Raw genomic sequence first — 14,814 nt, forward strand, 5'->3', positions numbered from 1 at the left:
TATATTTTTGAATTTGTTAAACATTTATCCAGTGATATGACCATATATGGTCATGTTGACTTTCCCCCTCCCCAAATAGCCAATGATGGGCCTGGAGGAAGTGGGAAGGTGAGGGGCTCCAAGTGGGTGTGTACACAACTATGCTTTCCATTCAGCACATTCACATCACTTTTGGGGTTTCTTGAAGCCTGAAGAATGTTTCAGGGGTTTCTCAATGGTAAAAAATTGAGAAAGGCTGGGGTAGCTGCTTTAAAGGCTTTGCTGATGAGATACGAACTTTTGAAATAAACTTCTAGTTTCTTGTTCATTCATTCATACCCTGTTTTACCGTTGGTGGGCAAATGGCAAGCCTGGTTTTCAGGTATAAGAGTGAGATGTCTTCAAATGACTACAATTAGTCTTAAGACTAAGGGAGATCATGAGTATTGCAGGTGGAGTTCTATTAGACACAACTGTATTTGAGCAGCTGATTATAAAACAAAAAGACCATTTACTGTGATGGATATATAAGATTTTACTCTGGCTAGCTGCGGAAGATGAATGAGAAAAAAATGTATGATTAAGTGGATGCAAAACCTTAAAGAACAGATATCTATGCAACAACGGGAATGACTATGGGGAAAAGATATCAAATTTACAGACAGTAATAGAAAATTGATACAAAATGTTTTTCAAATAGTATATAACACCAAAGGACATTGAGAAAGCACATAAAAACTATGAAGGAAAATGCTGGAAATGTTGAGACATGGATAGAACTTTCTTTCATATGTGGTGGACTTGTAAAAAAGAAAAAGAAAAAAGATATGGGAAAGAAGTACAGCAAAAAGTGCAGAACATATTACTTTAAATTTCCAATGGAAGCCAAGAGCATACTATTAAGTGTTCTGTCTAAAAAATTACCAAAAATTTTAGAAGAGCTATAGAAATACATGGTGACAGTGACTAGAACTATTTACACAGCAAAATGGAAACTAGACATCTGTCCACATTTAAGAAATAATGGCAAACTTAACAACCTATTTGAGAAATTGGTCAATCATAAAATTTGAGGACAAAAGGTGTGTTTATTGTGTGTATTATGCTAGCAAGAGACAAAGATAAAGGCGGGAAAACATCACATACAAATATATAGTTATAAAATAGAAGTGGAATTAAGATCTGTTCTAAATGTAATATCCTGAATATAAATGGGTTCTTTATATGAAATATATAACATACTTTCTTTTTCACCCTGATATACTATTTAAGGTTATAATGACTATGTAGAAGTGGCAAAAATACATAGTAATGATGAACTCAGAGTTGTAGTCAAAACAGATGAATTGTGAAGTTTGAAACTTAAAACTTAAATGGTGGATACCATTGTAACTTGAAACAAATAAGAATTATTATATTTTATAGACGATAAAACTTTACAAAGTATGATGAAGGGAATGATAGGGAAAACATTTTATGTCCCATACTTTATGAACAATAGGATTGTCTTTGACAAATGTAATTATGTTGTATGTCCCATTTTTTTCCTTTTCCCTCTTCTCTGTCCCCCCACTGTTTTTCTACAAATAATTACATGAAATGCATCCTTTTGTGCAGCATCCCACTATACAAACATACACATTCACCTGGAATCGACTAGGAAGATCATTTGATGCAGCAGCCTGGCATTTATGAAGAGGAAGTGTGATGCTGCATGTGGCTATTGACAGTCCATAATACAGAGGTGTTAAAAGAATAAGGTGCTCAAGACACAGTGGAGAGCACCTACAAAGAAGAATTACAGAGAGGAACTCCATCTACTGCTCTTTCTGGGGCACCTCCTGCAGAGAAAAAGAAATGAGGAAATGGAAAACCTAAAGCCAAATCTTCAGCCGGCATATATCAAAGAGATTCAGTGGAGATAGCTTGAGCCCTGCTGATTTAACCGATCTGAGCAGTTCTCCTGGAATTACCATTGAAGGCCCTGAGGGGTGCTGAAGAATTCAAACAAGAAAGAAAACGTTTCTTTCCAGTGTGAGCCTTTCACTGCTCCTAAGTTTTGCAGATTCTTTCATAAGAAGACATTAAGAGCAGCCAGTTACATTGCTTTGAATCAAATGCATTGGTGGGCAACTCAGTGCACTTCTGTGGGCTTTCAAGGTCCTTGTTTGAAGTCTATGAAGTTTCTCTTCCAACTAATCCAAAGGTATACTCCTATAACCTATTGAACTCCTCCCTATTCATCTGTGTGTCCGCTTTTTATTGTGAGGGAGAGAGAAGATGTGTTTGCTCCTGGGAAGTAAAGTAAATAGAACTTCTTTATAATAGAAAGAGAAGTATGATTTGGCCTCATCCCCATACTTTTAGATACAGGGGTGAACAGGAAGGCAAACGAGTCCTGGACAGGGCCATCATGGGTACCTTCTCCCTGTCCCCTCACATGAGCACACATGAAACTGCCTTCTGTTGAATTAGGCCATTGATCCGTCAAAGTCAGACTGGCAGTGACTCTCCAGGGTGTCAAATGGAGGTTTTTCAATTCCCCCTTCCCCCTTTCTACATGCCAAGCTGATATGCTACCATGAACCATGGCTCCTATTAAGTCTTCGGGTTCAGTGATCACAGACTCCAAGTCTTCAGAACAGCTCTTTTTATTTAGCAACTCCAGCAACAGACTACAACTACTGAACAGAGAAAAAGAGGCAAACTCATGCACTTTTATACCTTTCAGGTGGCCAGCTGCTGCCTCTGATTGGCTCTAAGCAGAGCAATCCGATTGGTCCTAGCGGAACAATCCAATTAGCCCCTAAAGCGGTGCAATCTGATTGACCCTAAGCAGAGCAATTGGATTGGCTCTAGCAGAGCGATCAGGTTCCTTTGATTGGTTAGTTCCTTGGCTGGCTGAAGCCTTCATTTGCATCAGTGGCTAAATGCCCACAGATAGAACAGCTCCTTTTTCCAAACTCTCTTTCCTACTGTTCCTCATTCTACCCTGATCCATTTGGATGAACATGTTAGTAATCTCCAGGCAGTGAATGTTTTCTGTGACTATTTTGTATGAACAGGTAGTGGATGATAACTTGCATGGTATCTCACCAACAAACTGTAGAAAGCAATTTTGAAACAGACCTGTCATACCTCTTATTCTCGGAGGTCTTGCAGTGTCCTGCTTGACCTCTAACTTCTCTTCTTTTGTCACTTTTTAAAAAGTGACATTGGGTTATCTGCTCAGATTTCACAGTGGACTTGAACATACAGAAGTGTCCTGATCACTTGGGTTGTTATGCCTTAGGGCATCATGACAGGACTAGGCTATCTGGTTCTCCAGGCTCCTGTCTGCCACCAAGAAAACTGAAATCTTTTGAGTTTAAATAAATGAAATCCAGATTTTTGGATTCCATCATAAACCAAGCTACAATGTACCAAGCGGTGTGATTTATGACTGAAAACTCTTTTATCTAAAACCTAAAGATTTCAGGTTTCTTGGCTGTAGACCACATGCGTGCAAGAATGTTGGTAGTCTGAGGACAAATAGCCTATCTGACCATTTTGGTTTAGAAGTTCTTAAAGGGAGTCTGAAGCTTTATATTCTTTCAGTGCCCTAGGACTAACAAGCTTCAGGTGGGGCCTGAATATTTCTTGGAATTCAACCTATCTCCATACAATAAAGATCCATTTCCCTGTAGATCATGTCTGCTTTGGAAGGCTGACTTTGAGGCATTACAGCTCCCTCAGGTTTCTCCATTTCCCAGTTCCCACCCTCCTAGGTTACACCTGCAAAATCTCCAGGAATTTCCCTGCCTAGAAATAGCAATCCTACAATGTTGCTTATATCTGTGCCAGCCTTGATGTTACACTGGCCCAACAGCTACATAGCACTAAGGAATCCATAGACCACTGCAAAGATTAGAGCCATCTTAGGTTGCCAGATCTAGGTTAAGAAACTTCTAGAAATTTGGGGATGGAGCTAGGAGAAGACAGAGACCTCAGTGGGGCACGAGGTTACAAAATCCACTCTCTAAAGCAAGCATTTTTCTCCAGGGAAACTGACCTCTGTAGTCTAGAGATGAGCTGTCATAATCTCCAGGTCCTACCTGGAAGCTGGCATACCTAGACTGCCATCCAAAGCCATTCAGAGGCAGGGCTTCAGGTGGTACTGTAATTCTCCTAATATCATACTTTTAATCAGTGGCAAATTCCAGTCTATTCCTGATTCATGTTCATATTATGTTTAGTGCTAGTGCTGTGATTTGTTTTCCTTTCATTGCCTTTCTTCTTATCTTATTTAGTACATGGGGAGGAAACAGGAATGAGTAACTTGTGAGCTGAGGCCTGTGTGTGTTGACTAAGCTGCTGAAGTAAGTAATCTAGGATTTTCTATTGCTTCCTTTCTGGACATTTCCTGCTGTGGTATGGGTTTGCCTCTGGAATCTCTTCTGCAGCTGGTTGAGGGGGGTCACAGAAAGGCACAGAAAGGGACTAATTAAGTAATTGTTCTTAGAAGTCTTGGCAAACAAAGATCCAGTCTGAGACTGAATACGCTTTGATGATGATAAATTCTTTTGCAATGAATTTCTTCCAGATTTCTCTGAGATCAACAAACCACAATTTGTCTGGGGCCTCAAAGGGGCCTTCAGTCGGCGAACATTCATCTGTATGAAGGCAGAAAGCATAGCCTTGTGGATTAGGGCAGAGATTTGGAAGAAAGGAGATCAAGCCTCTAGCTAAACAACTGGCTTTTTAATCACAGACCTACTCTATGGTGAAGCTCCAAAGTTAAAAAAATAACAGTATCATAACAGTACTCTTTTTATTCTGAGTCAAGCCAATGTGCCCCAAAATTTTTATTCTGTTGGTAATTAAAACATAGATGTATGCACTTACTTTTTGTGCTTGGACAGTTGGCAGTTTATCATCTGATGAGGAGACCAAAGCCAATACTTGCTGTTGGTCCATGCTCACTTTACCTCACACCCTTACATGGTTTTAGAGATGGTGCCTTGATTGCTGATATTGATTTGAGGCTTCTTGTAAGTGCGGCTGCTGAAATGTCTACTCTTTCTTCACAAGAGGACCCATGGTGGTTGTTTTGGGGACTCAACCCCCTCCCCCCGAGTCCTGAAATTAATTAAACAACAACAACTCTTCTGCGTTGCTATGGGGAAATGCCACAACAGTAAAACATTTTTTTTTAAACTTTCACTTCTGCATTACTACGGGATCACACAACAACAATAAAACATTTCCTTAGATCACTTTTTGGGATACTTTGTATGATGTTCTATCTTTATGTTTGGGTAGATTTGTGATTGGCTGGCCATGATAACTGGACCCCGATGACTGTATGTTCACAAAATAGACTTAAAACGCAGAGCACAGATGCCATGTTAATAGGAAGAGGGCTGCTTCATCACACACTCCTTCTTTCCCCGTTCATACTCCACTACCAGAAAACACAAACAGGAATGTGTTTTAGCTGCCTGATCCCAATATTACCATGCACAATAAAGAGAACATTTTTGTTTGTACTGAGGGCATGTAGCTTTGTGATCTCACAGCAACACGGACCATGCCATTAAAAAAAAATCTAACCGAGAAACAGGGAGGAGAGGGCGGGTGCGAGGCGGGCAAAATGCTGAGACTGTTGTATGTTTTCACATGTTGTCATGTGAGCCCCCTTCAGATGGGCTTGTCCCTGTTTGCACCCCGATTTGCAGTGCAACAAATCTATGATTTCCCTCATAGCAGAACAAACGACACCAACTCGCGCCAACTCCTGCACAGCCGTGGGTCCTTGCTAGAAGCAGCACTAAAACCCGTGAGCAATGAGAGGTTATGCAGGGGCAAATTCCTAGTGCAGAAATGGTCTGAGAATATACAAAAATTGCAATAAACCTCAATATGAGGAGATATTTTCTGAAGTGTTCATAGATGCTACACCTAATTCACAATCTAGTTACAATTCAAGTTGTGGGGCATTCATTCATTGCTAGTTATGTACATATATGTTTCAGTGGGATGTACCCAAACTTCCGCGAGTGCACACAAGATTACATTGCATACGATGAACAAAGCACAAATGGCTACTCATGTTGGAATATGCAAGATTTGTAGAGTGCATTAATCAAAAACCCATGAAGACTCTCTGAGCACAATACAGCCCCCCTTTGACCCTGCCCGTTATTTTCGGCCAGAAATTGCACCCATTAGGGGGGAAATGTATTTATTTTTTACTTGAAGAACGTGTAAACGATTAAGCACCAGCTCCTATGCTAGAGAAAAAGGTCTTTCTGAAACATCGAATTAACAAATATTGGTTGCTACTGGTATTTTGGGGGTTTTAAAAAACAGATTTTAAAGGGAAAGGGGCTTTACAGGAGCATGAACACAACAGTTCATTGGCTGTTCTGTTTGATTGATGGCCAGGGGCAGGAAGAATCGCAGAAAAATATCGCCTCCTTTGTTGCAATTCTGGTGAGACCAAAAACTTGTGGGTAACGAAAACAGCGCTAGTGGGAGAGCCTTTTTCCTGCTAGAAACAGCTGTGTGCATTGTCAAGATCTGCCGCTATTAATTGTAGCACTTTACAATAATGCTTACATTTAGCTACATTGGTGGTTGTGCAGAATGGCCCTTGTTGTTTGATTGAACAATATCTTATTTTGTGATTTGTCTTGAGTCTCATCAAGAAAGGTGGACTTTATAATATTAATAAATAATAATATTAATATTATATCAAATAATAATAATATATTATTATTATATTATTATTAGTAGTATTATTGTGATGCATTCAATGGTCACCTCTAGTCTGAACTTCTGCAATTTGCTCTACGCAGGCCTAACCTCATCCTTGATCTTGAAACTTCAACTGGTCCAGAATGCTGCGGTCAAGATTCTCACTAAAACATGGAGATCCCAAATCCGGTCTGTACTCCAACAACTTTGCTGGCTCCCAGTTGATTTCTGGATTAAGCTTAAGGTTCTGATAATCACCTTTAAGGCCATGTGTGGTTTGGGCCCAGTGTATTTGAGAGACTGTCTCCCTGCCTATACCCCCAAAAGAGCGTTATTCTCTGCCATCTCCAACTGGCTGCGGATCCCGGGCCCCAGAGAAGTGTGTCAGGCTTCTCGGTCCTGGCCCTCACCTGGTGGAACGAGCTCCCTGAGGAGATCAGAGCCCTGCCCGAACTTCCACAGTTCTGCATGGCCTGCAAAAGGGAGCTCCTCCACCAGGCATTCGCTTGAGACCGACCAACTCGGAACATCTGCTGGTCCCCCAAGACACCCCCCTATGACTGAAATAATTGACCTCCCAATGTTGCTGTTATCTGTTATTATATTATTAATGATTTATTGTAATGTTTTAATGTTTACTGAAAGTTGTTTGATGTTACAGCCTGTATAACATTCCATGTAAGTTATGTTCAATGTAAACAGCTATGAGCCGCAAAGAAATAGGCGGTAAAGGTAAAGGTATCTCCTGTGCAAGCACCAAGTCATGTCTGACCCTTGGGGTGACGGCACTCTAGCGTTTTCATGGCAGACTCAATACGGGGTGGTTTGCCAGTGCCTTCCCCAGTCATTACCGTTTACCCCCCAGCAAGCTGGGTACTCATTTTACCGACTTTGGAAGGATGGAAGGCTGAGTCAACCTTGAGCCGGCTGCTGGGATTGAACTCCCAGCCTCATGGGCAGAGCTTCAGACAGCATATCACTGCCTTACCACTCTGTGCCACAAGAGGGTCTATGAAATGGGTGGTATAGAAATCCAAACAAACAAACAAACAAATAAATAAATAATAGGTCTGAACTCATGCCACTGATTTCTAAACATCATTGTATTTTTACATCCTGCATTGTCTTGTTAAAATGTTTCTTGCAAGCTAGACATGACAAACTGCTTTTTAGCTTTTGATGTAATCCAAATGTTAGGTGGATTCAATTAAGACTGGCTCTACTCTCAACAGCTCTGTGAGGTTTAACACTTGCATTCCCCAGGTATCAATAGCAAACTGAGGCCAAAGGTATAACCGGGACTTACCCAAAGGCAGTGTTTGTTGCAGTGGGAGGACTCCGTGCTGGGCAAGGGCCTGACTGGAAGGGAGCCAAGGTCTTCCAGCCCCGGCATCTCAACGGCAGGGGATGGTGGGAGAGGGGTGGGCCAGACCCCTTTATAAGGGCATTCCTGGCTGCACACGGCATCTTTCCTTCTCATGTGCAACAAGCCTTCCCACCCTATCCTCCCTTATGTTATGTGGTTGGTTTCTAAAAAAAGAAAAAAAATTCCATGGTTAAAACGGTTGTAATAAATTGTCACAGTTTGCAAGTTTTGAGCATGGGGTGGATCCGTTGGTGGGGTAGGCCAACCCTGTGTGCTGAGGGGGCTTCCATAAGAGGCCGTGTGGATGTGGAGCCTGGAGGCCTTCGCTCATGGAGGGGGAGGCCTTGATGGCTGCCTTGCATTTCTGGGTGGCGAGGGAACCCAGCAGAGGCTGACGCTTGGTGGGTTCCCAATCCCCAGCCACCTTCCATGGGCTCAGCAGGGCATGGCGTGGGGGGCTAGGGATCCAGACAGACTCACCAGTGTTACCTGTGGCATTGGCCTGCTGACGTAAAGTGGCTGCTTTGTGGTAAGCTGACCACAAAAGGTCCAAATCCTTTGCCCCATGCTGCACAATGCTTTGTAATCAATAAGCTGTAGCGAACTTTATGCCAAAGAAATGGTTGCCAGTGTCCTTATTGAGGTGTGGATAATATCCCCCCAGCAAAGCAAGAATGTTCCCAAGTCTGACTGAGCCCATAGCCAATTAGGCATTGAATTAATCCAGCTCTTCAGGGTTTACCTGTACCATCTTATGAATATCTTTATTACCACTCTTTTTTATATCACCCCAGAGCTTAATAACCAGTAAGAGAATGCAGGGTGCAAAGAGTTTTGGGGAGCATCTCCAGCAAATAAGATCAGTATTACGTATTCCATTTGCAGATATTTAGACACAAGGCAAGAGCCAAAGGTTTGTGACCTGCTAGCTCTTTGCCCACAGCTCACAGCATGAAGCCCTGTGGGAGCTGGCCCAAATCTGTGAAGCCAGAATCAGCCCACGATCTTATGGTAATATGTTGTTTTTGTTATCTTTGTTGAACTTTTTCTTTCTGCTTATTGTACTGTGCTTGTCTCTAGTTTATGTGCTGACACTGCATTTTTGTAAGCTGATTTGAGTCCTAATTTGAGAATGGTGGGCAAAAGAAGCCCACAGACAAACCAACACGCTGCTGAAGATTCCTACACCGGTGCCCTGTGGAAGTGAGAAATTATTTTCTAGGGATGTTCTTTGGCAATTAAGAAATCTGCCAGAACTTCAGAAGAGTGTTCCCAAGACATTATAATGATCTCATGTATCTGGCAAGGCAAGCCTGTAGCTTTAGAACTTGGCTGCCTGAAGATGGAATCTGTTTCCCCAGTATTTGCATTTGGATCAGGTGTCTCTGTGGCATCTAAATCTGGCACATACCACATGTGCTATCAGCAGAAAACAAGGCTGATCATCAGCCATTTAGTTTTCTAGAAGGAGCTATGCTAAGGAGATTTTTTTAACTCACCTTTTGGAGATGATGACACCTTGCCTTTTGACTGAGTGTTTGTGAACACATTTGCTTCTGCTTTCCAGTGACAAGATCCCACTGCACATGACAGAAATATGTTTCTCTCATCATTATATCATTTTGCATGGGCATGTCTGAGCATAGATCCTGAAAGTCTTGCTAGTTCCTAAGGTGCTACAGGACTTAAAGCTAGTTGTTATACCGAGAAAGAAGTTTTGCAGCTGCTGATCATCTTATTTTAGGAAGGAGGGCACAGAAGCACTACGGAAAAAGTACTGATCCAATGTGTGCATTCACAGTTATTCCCAGGCCCAACTCCCAGCAGGATGGCAACTCACTGTTCTACTCACTTTTTCTCTACCTTTCCACCTCTGTGCCTCACAGAAAAAGGAGCTATCAGACTTGCTTGAGATTAAATTGCTCTCATTTTAATTAAGAAGATCCCCCCCCCGAGGTTGGTAGGCTGTAAGTATTGGGGTGCACTGGTAAGTTGGGAGGGAATAGATTGGACTGTGCTGCTCAGGGATTGCAGTTTTTATTGTCGTTTTACTGGGTTTTTATTGTAAACTGCCATTAGCCAGCTCGGTCCGGGAGTGTTGGTCAGTATATTTAAAAATAAATAAATAAGCAACTGAAAGGTACATTTTAAAATGTTAGCCTTGGTCATGTGGCTTTGTAGCAGGACCCCTGTCCTTTAACTCGCTCCCACAGCAGCACTAGCAAGAAGCCCGGCTCTCCTCTTCTTTAAATGTGGCCCTCAGAAGCACCGTTATCAGCTTGTGTCAACTCCCCCTCCCTGCCCTACTAATCCCAGTATGTGAAAATAGTTGAAATGGCTTTTTCAGTTGCTGCCTTGGGTTCTTGTAAGCCTAGCATTCGAAGGACAAAAAAAATCATGATTTTCTGGTGAAGAAATTGGACGTGTGTGCATTAGAGGGTATGTGTGTATGAAAGACACAGGATTGTAAACATCAAGGAAATGACTATAAATAACTGAAACGGTGCTGTCATTTCTAGAATATTTTCTCCAGCTGTAACCACAATATAATCAGATGAGCAGACTCCTGTTATGGCAGTTGTTTCTGTTTCGAGGGGGCTGAGAGGCCTTCTCTCTGACACGAGTGACTGGATGCTCAACTGTATAAGGGTTTCCTTGTCAACATTCCATGCCTGATTCTGGGTGTTTCCACACAATTCTGTGACCCTTCGCTGCACCCTGTTCTATATGCTCTGAAATTAGTTTTTTTTATATTTACTGATTCCTTTAAAATGGCAATAACCCACCTTGTCTCTTTAGACTTATTGCCTTAGTCTCAAGGTGGCTAACAAAGCAACAAGCTGCAATCACACAAAACAATTATAACAATGACTCAATAAAGTTGTTTGTTTGTTTGTTTGTTTATTTATTGGTTTTCTAGATCTCGCCTCCCTGCAAGTAGACTCAGGGTGGTTCACAGCATATGCTTCACATACAACATATTATAAAGTCACAGTTAAAACCATAATAAACCTTGGATAGTGCCTCATTTCTTGCCTACTTACCAATCAGTTTGCCTCTTTCTGCATTGCATCTTGAGGCCTGGGGATAGATGGAGGGAAGACTATCTTAACTTTCTTCTGGGAACTCGCTGGGAGAGGCAGTGCCTGAGATATTAAAGCCCAGACCATGTATGGTCTTCAAGATTAAGAGCAAAACCTTAAACTCGATCTGGAATTCAACTGGCAACCAGTGCAGCTGTTGGAGGGTAGGCTGTATCTATGCCCCCTATGGTGTCTGGTTGAGGACCTGAGTGGCTGCATTCTGTACCAGCTGCAGTTTCCTCAGGGCTAAGGGTAGACCCACATAGAGTGAGTTACAATAATCTAGCTTGGACGTGACCGTCACATGGATGACAGTAGCTAGGTTTTACGGGACATGATAAAACACAACCAGATCTGCCAAAACTACTTATAGTCTATCCAAATACTTTTTGTAATACATTCTGAACAACTGGACATGCTACAAACCTGTGTTGCCAGGAAGACCCATCCTAAGAATAGGATTCCTACCAGGAGAAGGTTGTCTGAAAAGCACAGCTTGCTCATCGGAGTACCCTGGGAGATGCAGTTTGATAAGTAGGAGGACCCCAGAACATGAAAGGATTTAAAGGTAATAACCAGCACTTTGAACTGAGCTAGGGTTACCAGCTCTGGGCTGGACATTTTGGAGGGTGATACCAGAGGAGAGCCGGGTATGGGGGGGGGGAGGGACTTCAGTGGAGTATAACACCATGGAGTCCACCTTCCAAAGTGGCCATTTTCTACAGGTGAACTGACCCCTGTCACCTGGAGATTATAATGGGAGATCTCCGTCCACCACTGGAAGGCTAGAAACCCTAAACTGAGTCCAGAAGCAAACAGGTAACCATTGAAATTGATATAGTACTGGAGTTGTATGTTCCAAGCAGCTGATCCCAAACCTTCCCGCCACATTTTGTATCAGTTAAAGCTTCTGAGACATCTTCAAAGGCACACAGAGCAAGTTGCAGTAGTGTAATCTGTATATTGATGCTGAAATGATCAAAGTGGCCAGGGCAGAGTCTGCACTTACTTTGTTTATTCCATTGTCAATCCCGTTGAATTCAAATCGCTTTGAACTCGGATCTTCCTCCCCCCCCCATTGAAACAGGAAAGTCTTCTGCACGTGGTTAGGGTAGTTCAGAAGGGGGGGGGGATCCAAGCCTCTTTCTTTCTTTTCTTGAAGGGTGGGGGGAGAGGAGCCAAGCAGAGAGCCTCTTTCTTTTCTTGGAGGGAGGGTGGGGGAGAAGATCGAAAAAGGCAGAGAAGGGGAAAAAAAATCCAAGACCAACAGAAGTTGAGAGAAATTAGGGGCTTCTCCTTTAAGGCAAATTCATCACATGACCACCTGTGGCCAATCACGGGTCCTCTACTACAGAGGAGAGCCCCGATTCAAAACAATGCAATTTTATAATATATTCAGGATTAAAAGCACTCTAAGGTGTAAACTGCACGGAGCTTTTATTCCAACCCCAGGTCGATTCAGTCCCTGCCCTCTACACAGAATGCGATTTCCGTTTTGATTTGGGCGATTTAAATTTTCCTTCTGCAGCAAGAAGGATTGATCTGGAGTGATCCTACCTCTATTGTGTGATATCTTGGAGTGCTTTTAATGCTCAATATATTTTAAAATCGCATTGTTTTGAATCTGGGCTCTCCTCCATGGTAGGGAACCCATGACTGGCCACAGGTGGTCATGTGATAAGCCTGCCTTAAAGGAGAATCTTGTAATTTCTCTCAACTTCTGTTCGTCTTGGATTTTTTTTTCTGCGTTCTTCGATCCTCTTCCCCTCCCCTTCACGAAAAGAAAGGATTTTTTTCTCCTTCCTCTGACTTCTTGGATCCTCTCCCCCCTTCAAGAAAACAAAGAAAGTGTCTTTATTTGCCTCCCTCCCTCTTCTGAGCCTCCCTAACTGCCTAAGGTATCGCACAATAAAGGTAGGGTCACTCCAGATCAATCCTTCTTGCTGCAGAAGGAAAATTTAAATCGCCCCAAATCCAAACGGAAATCACATTCTGTGTAGAGGGCAGGAACTGAATCGATCTGGGGTTGGAATAAAAGCTCCGTGCAGTTTACACCCAGGCCAGTAGAGCCTAAATAAGGGGTCAGTTTGCAAACTAGACATAACTGAAAGAAGGTGCGCTCCTAGGAACTGCATTGACTTACTTATCTAGCAGGAAGGCTAACAATATTTGAATTGTGTGTAGGAAATGCAAACACTATACGGGTGGAGGGGAGGGGTCTCAGAAGTATTTGTGAAATTTATTATAATTTAATAGCATATATTATGGTTAAAGAGCCTCTTGTGGCGCAGAGTGGTAAGGCAGCTGTCTGGAAGCTTTGCCCATAAGGCTGGGAGTTCAATCCCAGCAGCCGGCTCAAGGTTGACTCAGCCTTCCATCCTTCCGAGGTCGGTAAAATGAGTACCCAGCTTGCTGGGGGGTAAACGGTCATGACTGGGGAAGGCACTGGCAAACCACCCCGTATTGAGTCTGCCATGAAAACGCTAGAGGGCGTCACCCCAAGGGTCAGACATGACTCGGTGCTTGCACAGGGGATACCTTTACCTTTACCTTTATTATGGTTAAAATGTTGTTTAATTTGGAGCTTTAACATTTTAAAAAATCATTACATTTATTACAACAGAATGTTTTCTTTTCACTTTCTTTATATCGTGCATTTCACCCGTGAAAATATTTTGGAGAGGAGCTAAGTTTTCTCTGGTTACTTTCATTCTGTTTCTCATGGAATACTCAGTATGTTGCTTTGATATGATGATCATTATTCTTTTATGCAGCACAATTTATCATGGGATCTTCAAAGAGACAAAACTACTCAGTCTGGCATTAAGAGATGCATTGAAATCAGCAGAGGCACATATTTGCAACAGATCTGAATCTGGCCGGAGGCGGCCTGATATATATATAACATATGGTTTTCTTTCTGACTGCTAAAATGTGTGTGTAGGTCATTGTTAGATGCTAAGATGCATCTCTGGGTTTGCTCCGCCATGGACTGATTTTTTTAATGTTCTAAAAGCTTGCTATACTGAAGGACTGACTGTTATGAAGACAAACTCAAATGCTACTGGAGTATTCCTGGTCATTCTTTCTTCTTGGTTTATTTTGCCAAAGGCTGGCCTTCTTTTTGTGCTTTGCTGGAGACTGACTGCTGTTCATTTAATTATCAGTGGCCTGTTTGCTTCTTTACTTTTCTTACAACTTGCTGTATGGTGCCACTGTCACCAGTGACTTTGACACTGAGGGACATATTTTTGAATTACAGGCAGAAGAATAAGGCTTGCTCTACGTACAAGAAGTTCAGACCATAATGATCCTGGAGATAAGGCGAGGTCTTATTTTTAGGGCCATTTCGCACGGCTTCAAAATAGCACAATGGTTGCTAATTGGAAACGCTACTAATTTGCCATAACCCACGACGTCGTAGACAATCTGCAACAATCCTGAAACCGACCCGCAAAAAGCGCTTCGTTGTAGCGCTTTCAGGGGAATCCAGAAAAGTGGATTCACCCTCCGGATAGCGATACACTCCTGCAACCAATCTGCAACAGTAGCGCTAAAGACCTGTGCGTTACCATTGTTGCTGGTTCTTCAAAGTCCCTCCCCCTGGCTCTCTCCTCCAAACTTCCGGCGAAGCGATCGCCATTTTTT

General features: G+C 42.4%; 1 long non-coding RNA gene across 1 annotated transcript in view; it reads right to left on the reverse strand.

Moving 5' to 3' along the window:
* Positions 1-1,413: 1,413 nt before the first annotated feature.
* LOC143831116 (uncharacterized) overlaps positions 1,414-14,814 on the reverse strand; it is a 49,998-nt gene continuing 36,597 nt past the window's right edge. The window contains exons 2-4 of the long non-coding RNA XR_013228727.1: positions 8,024-8,247; positions 4,864-5,097; positions 1,414-1,820 (exon numbers count right to left, since the gene is read on the reverse strand). This is a non-coding gene — a long non-coding RNA (uncharacterized LOC143831116). The remainder of the gene's footprint in view (positions 1,821-4,863; positions 5,098-8,023; positions 8,248-14,814) is intronic.

Source organism: Paroedura picta, chromosome 3 (assembly GCF_049243985.1).
Source record: "Paroedura picta isolate Pp20150507F chromosome 3, Ppicta_v3.0, whole genome shotgun sequence".
Classification (NCBI taxonomy): domain Eukaryota; kingdom Metazoa; phylum Chordata; class Lepidosauria; order Squamata; family Gekkonidae; genus Paroedura; species Paroedura picta.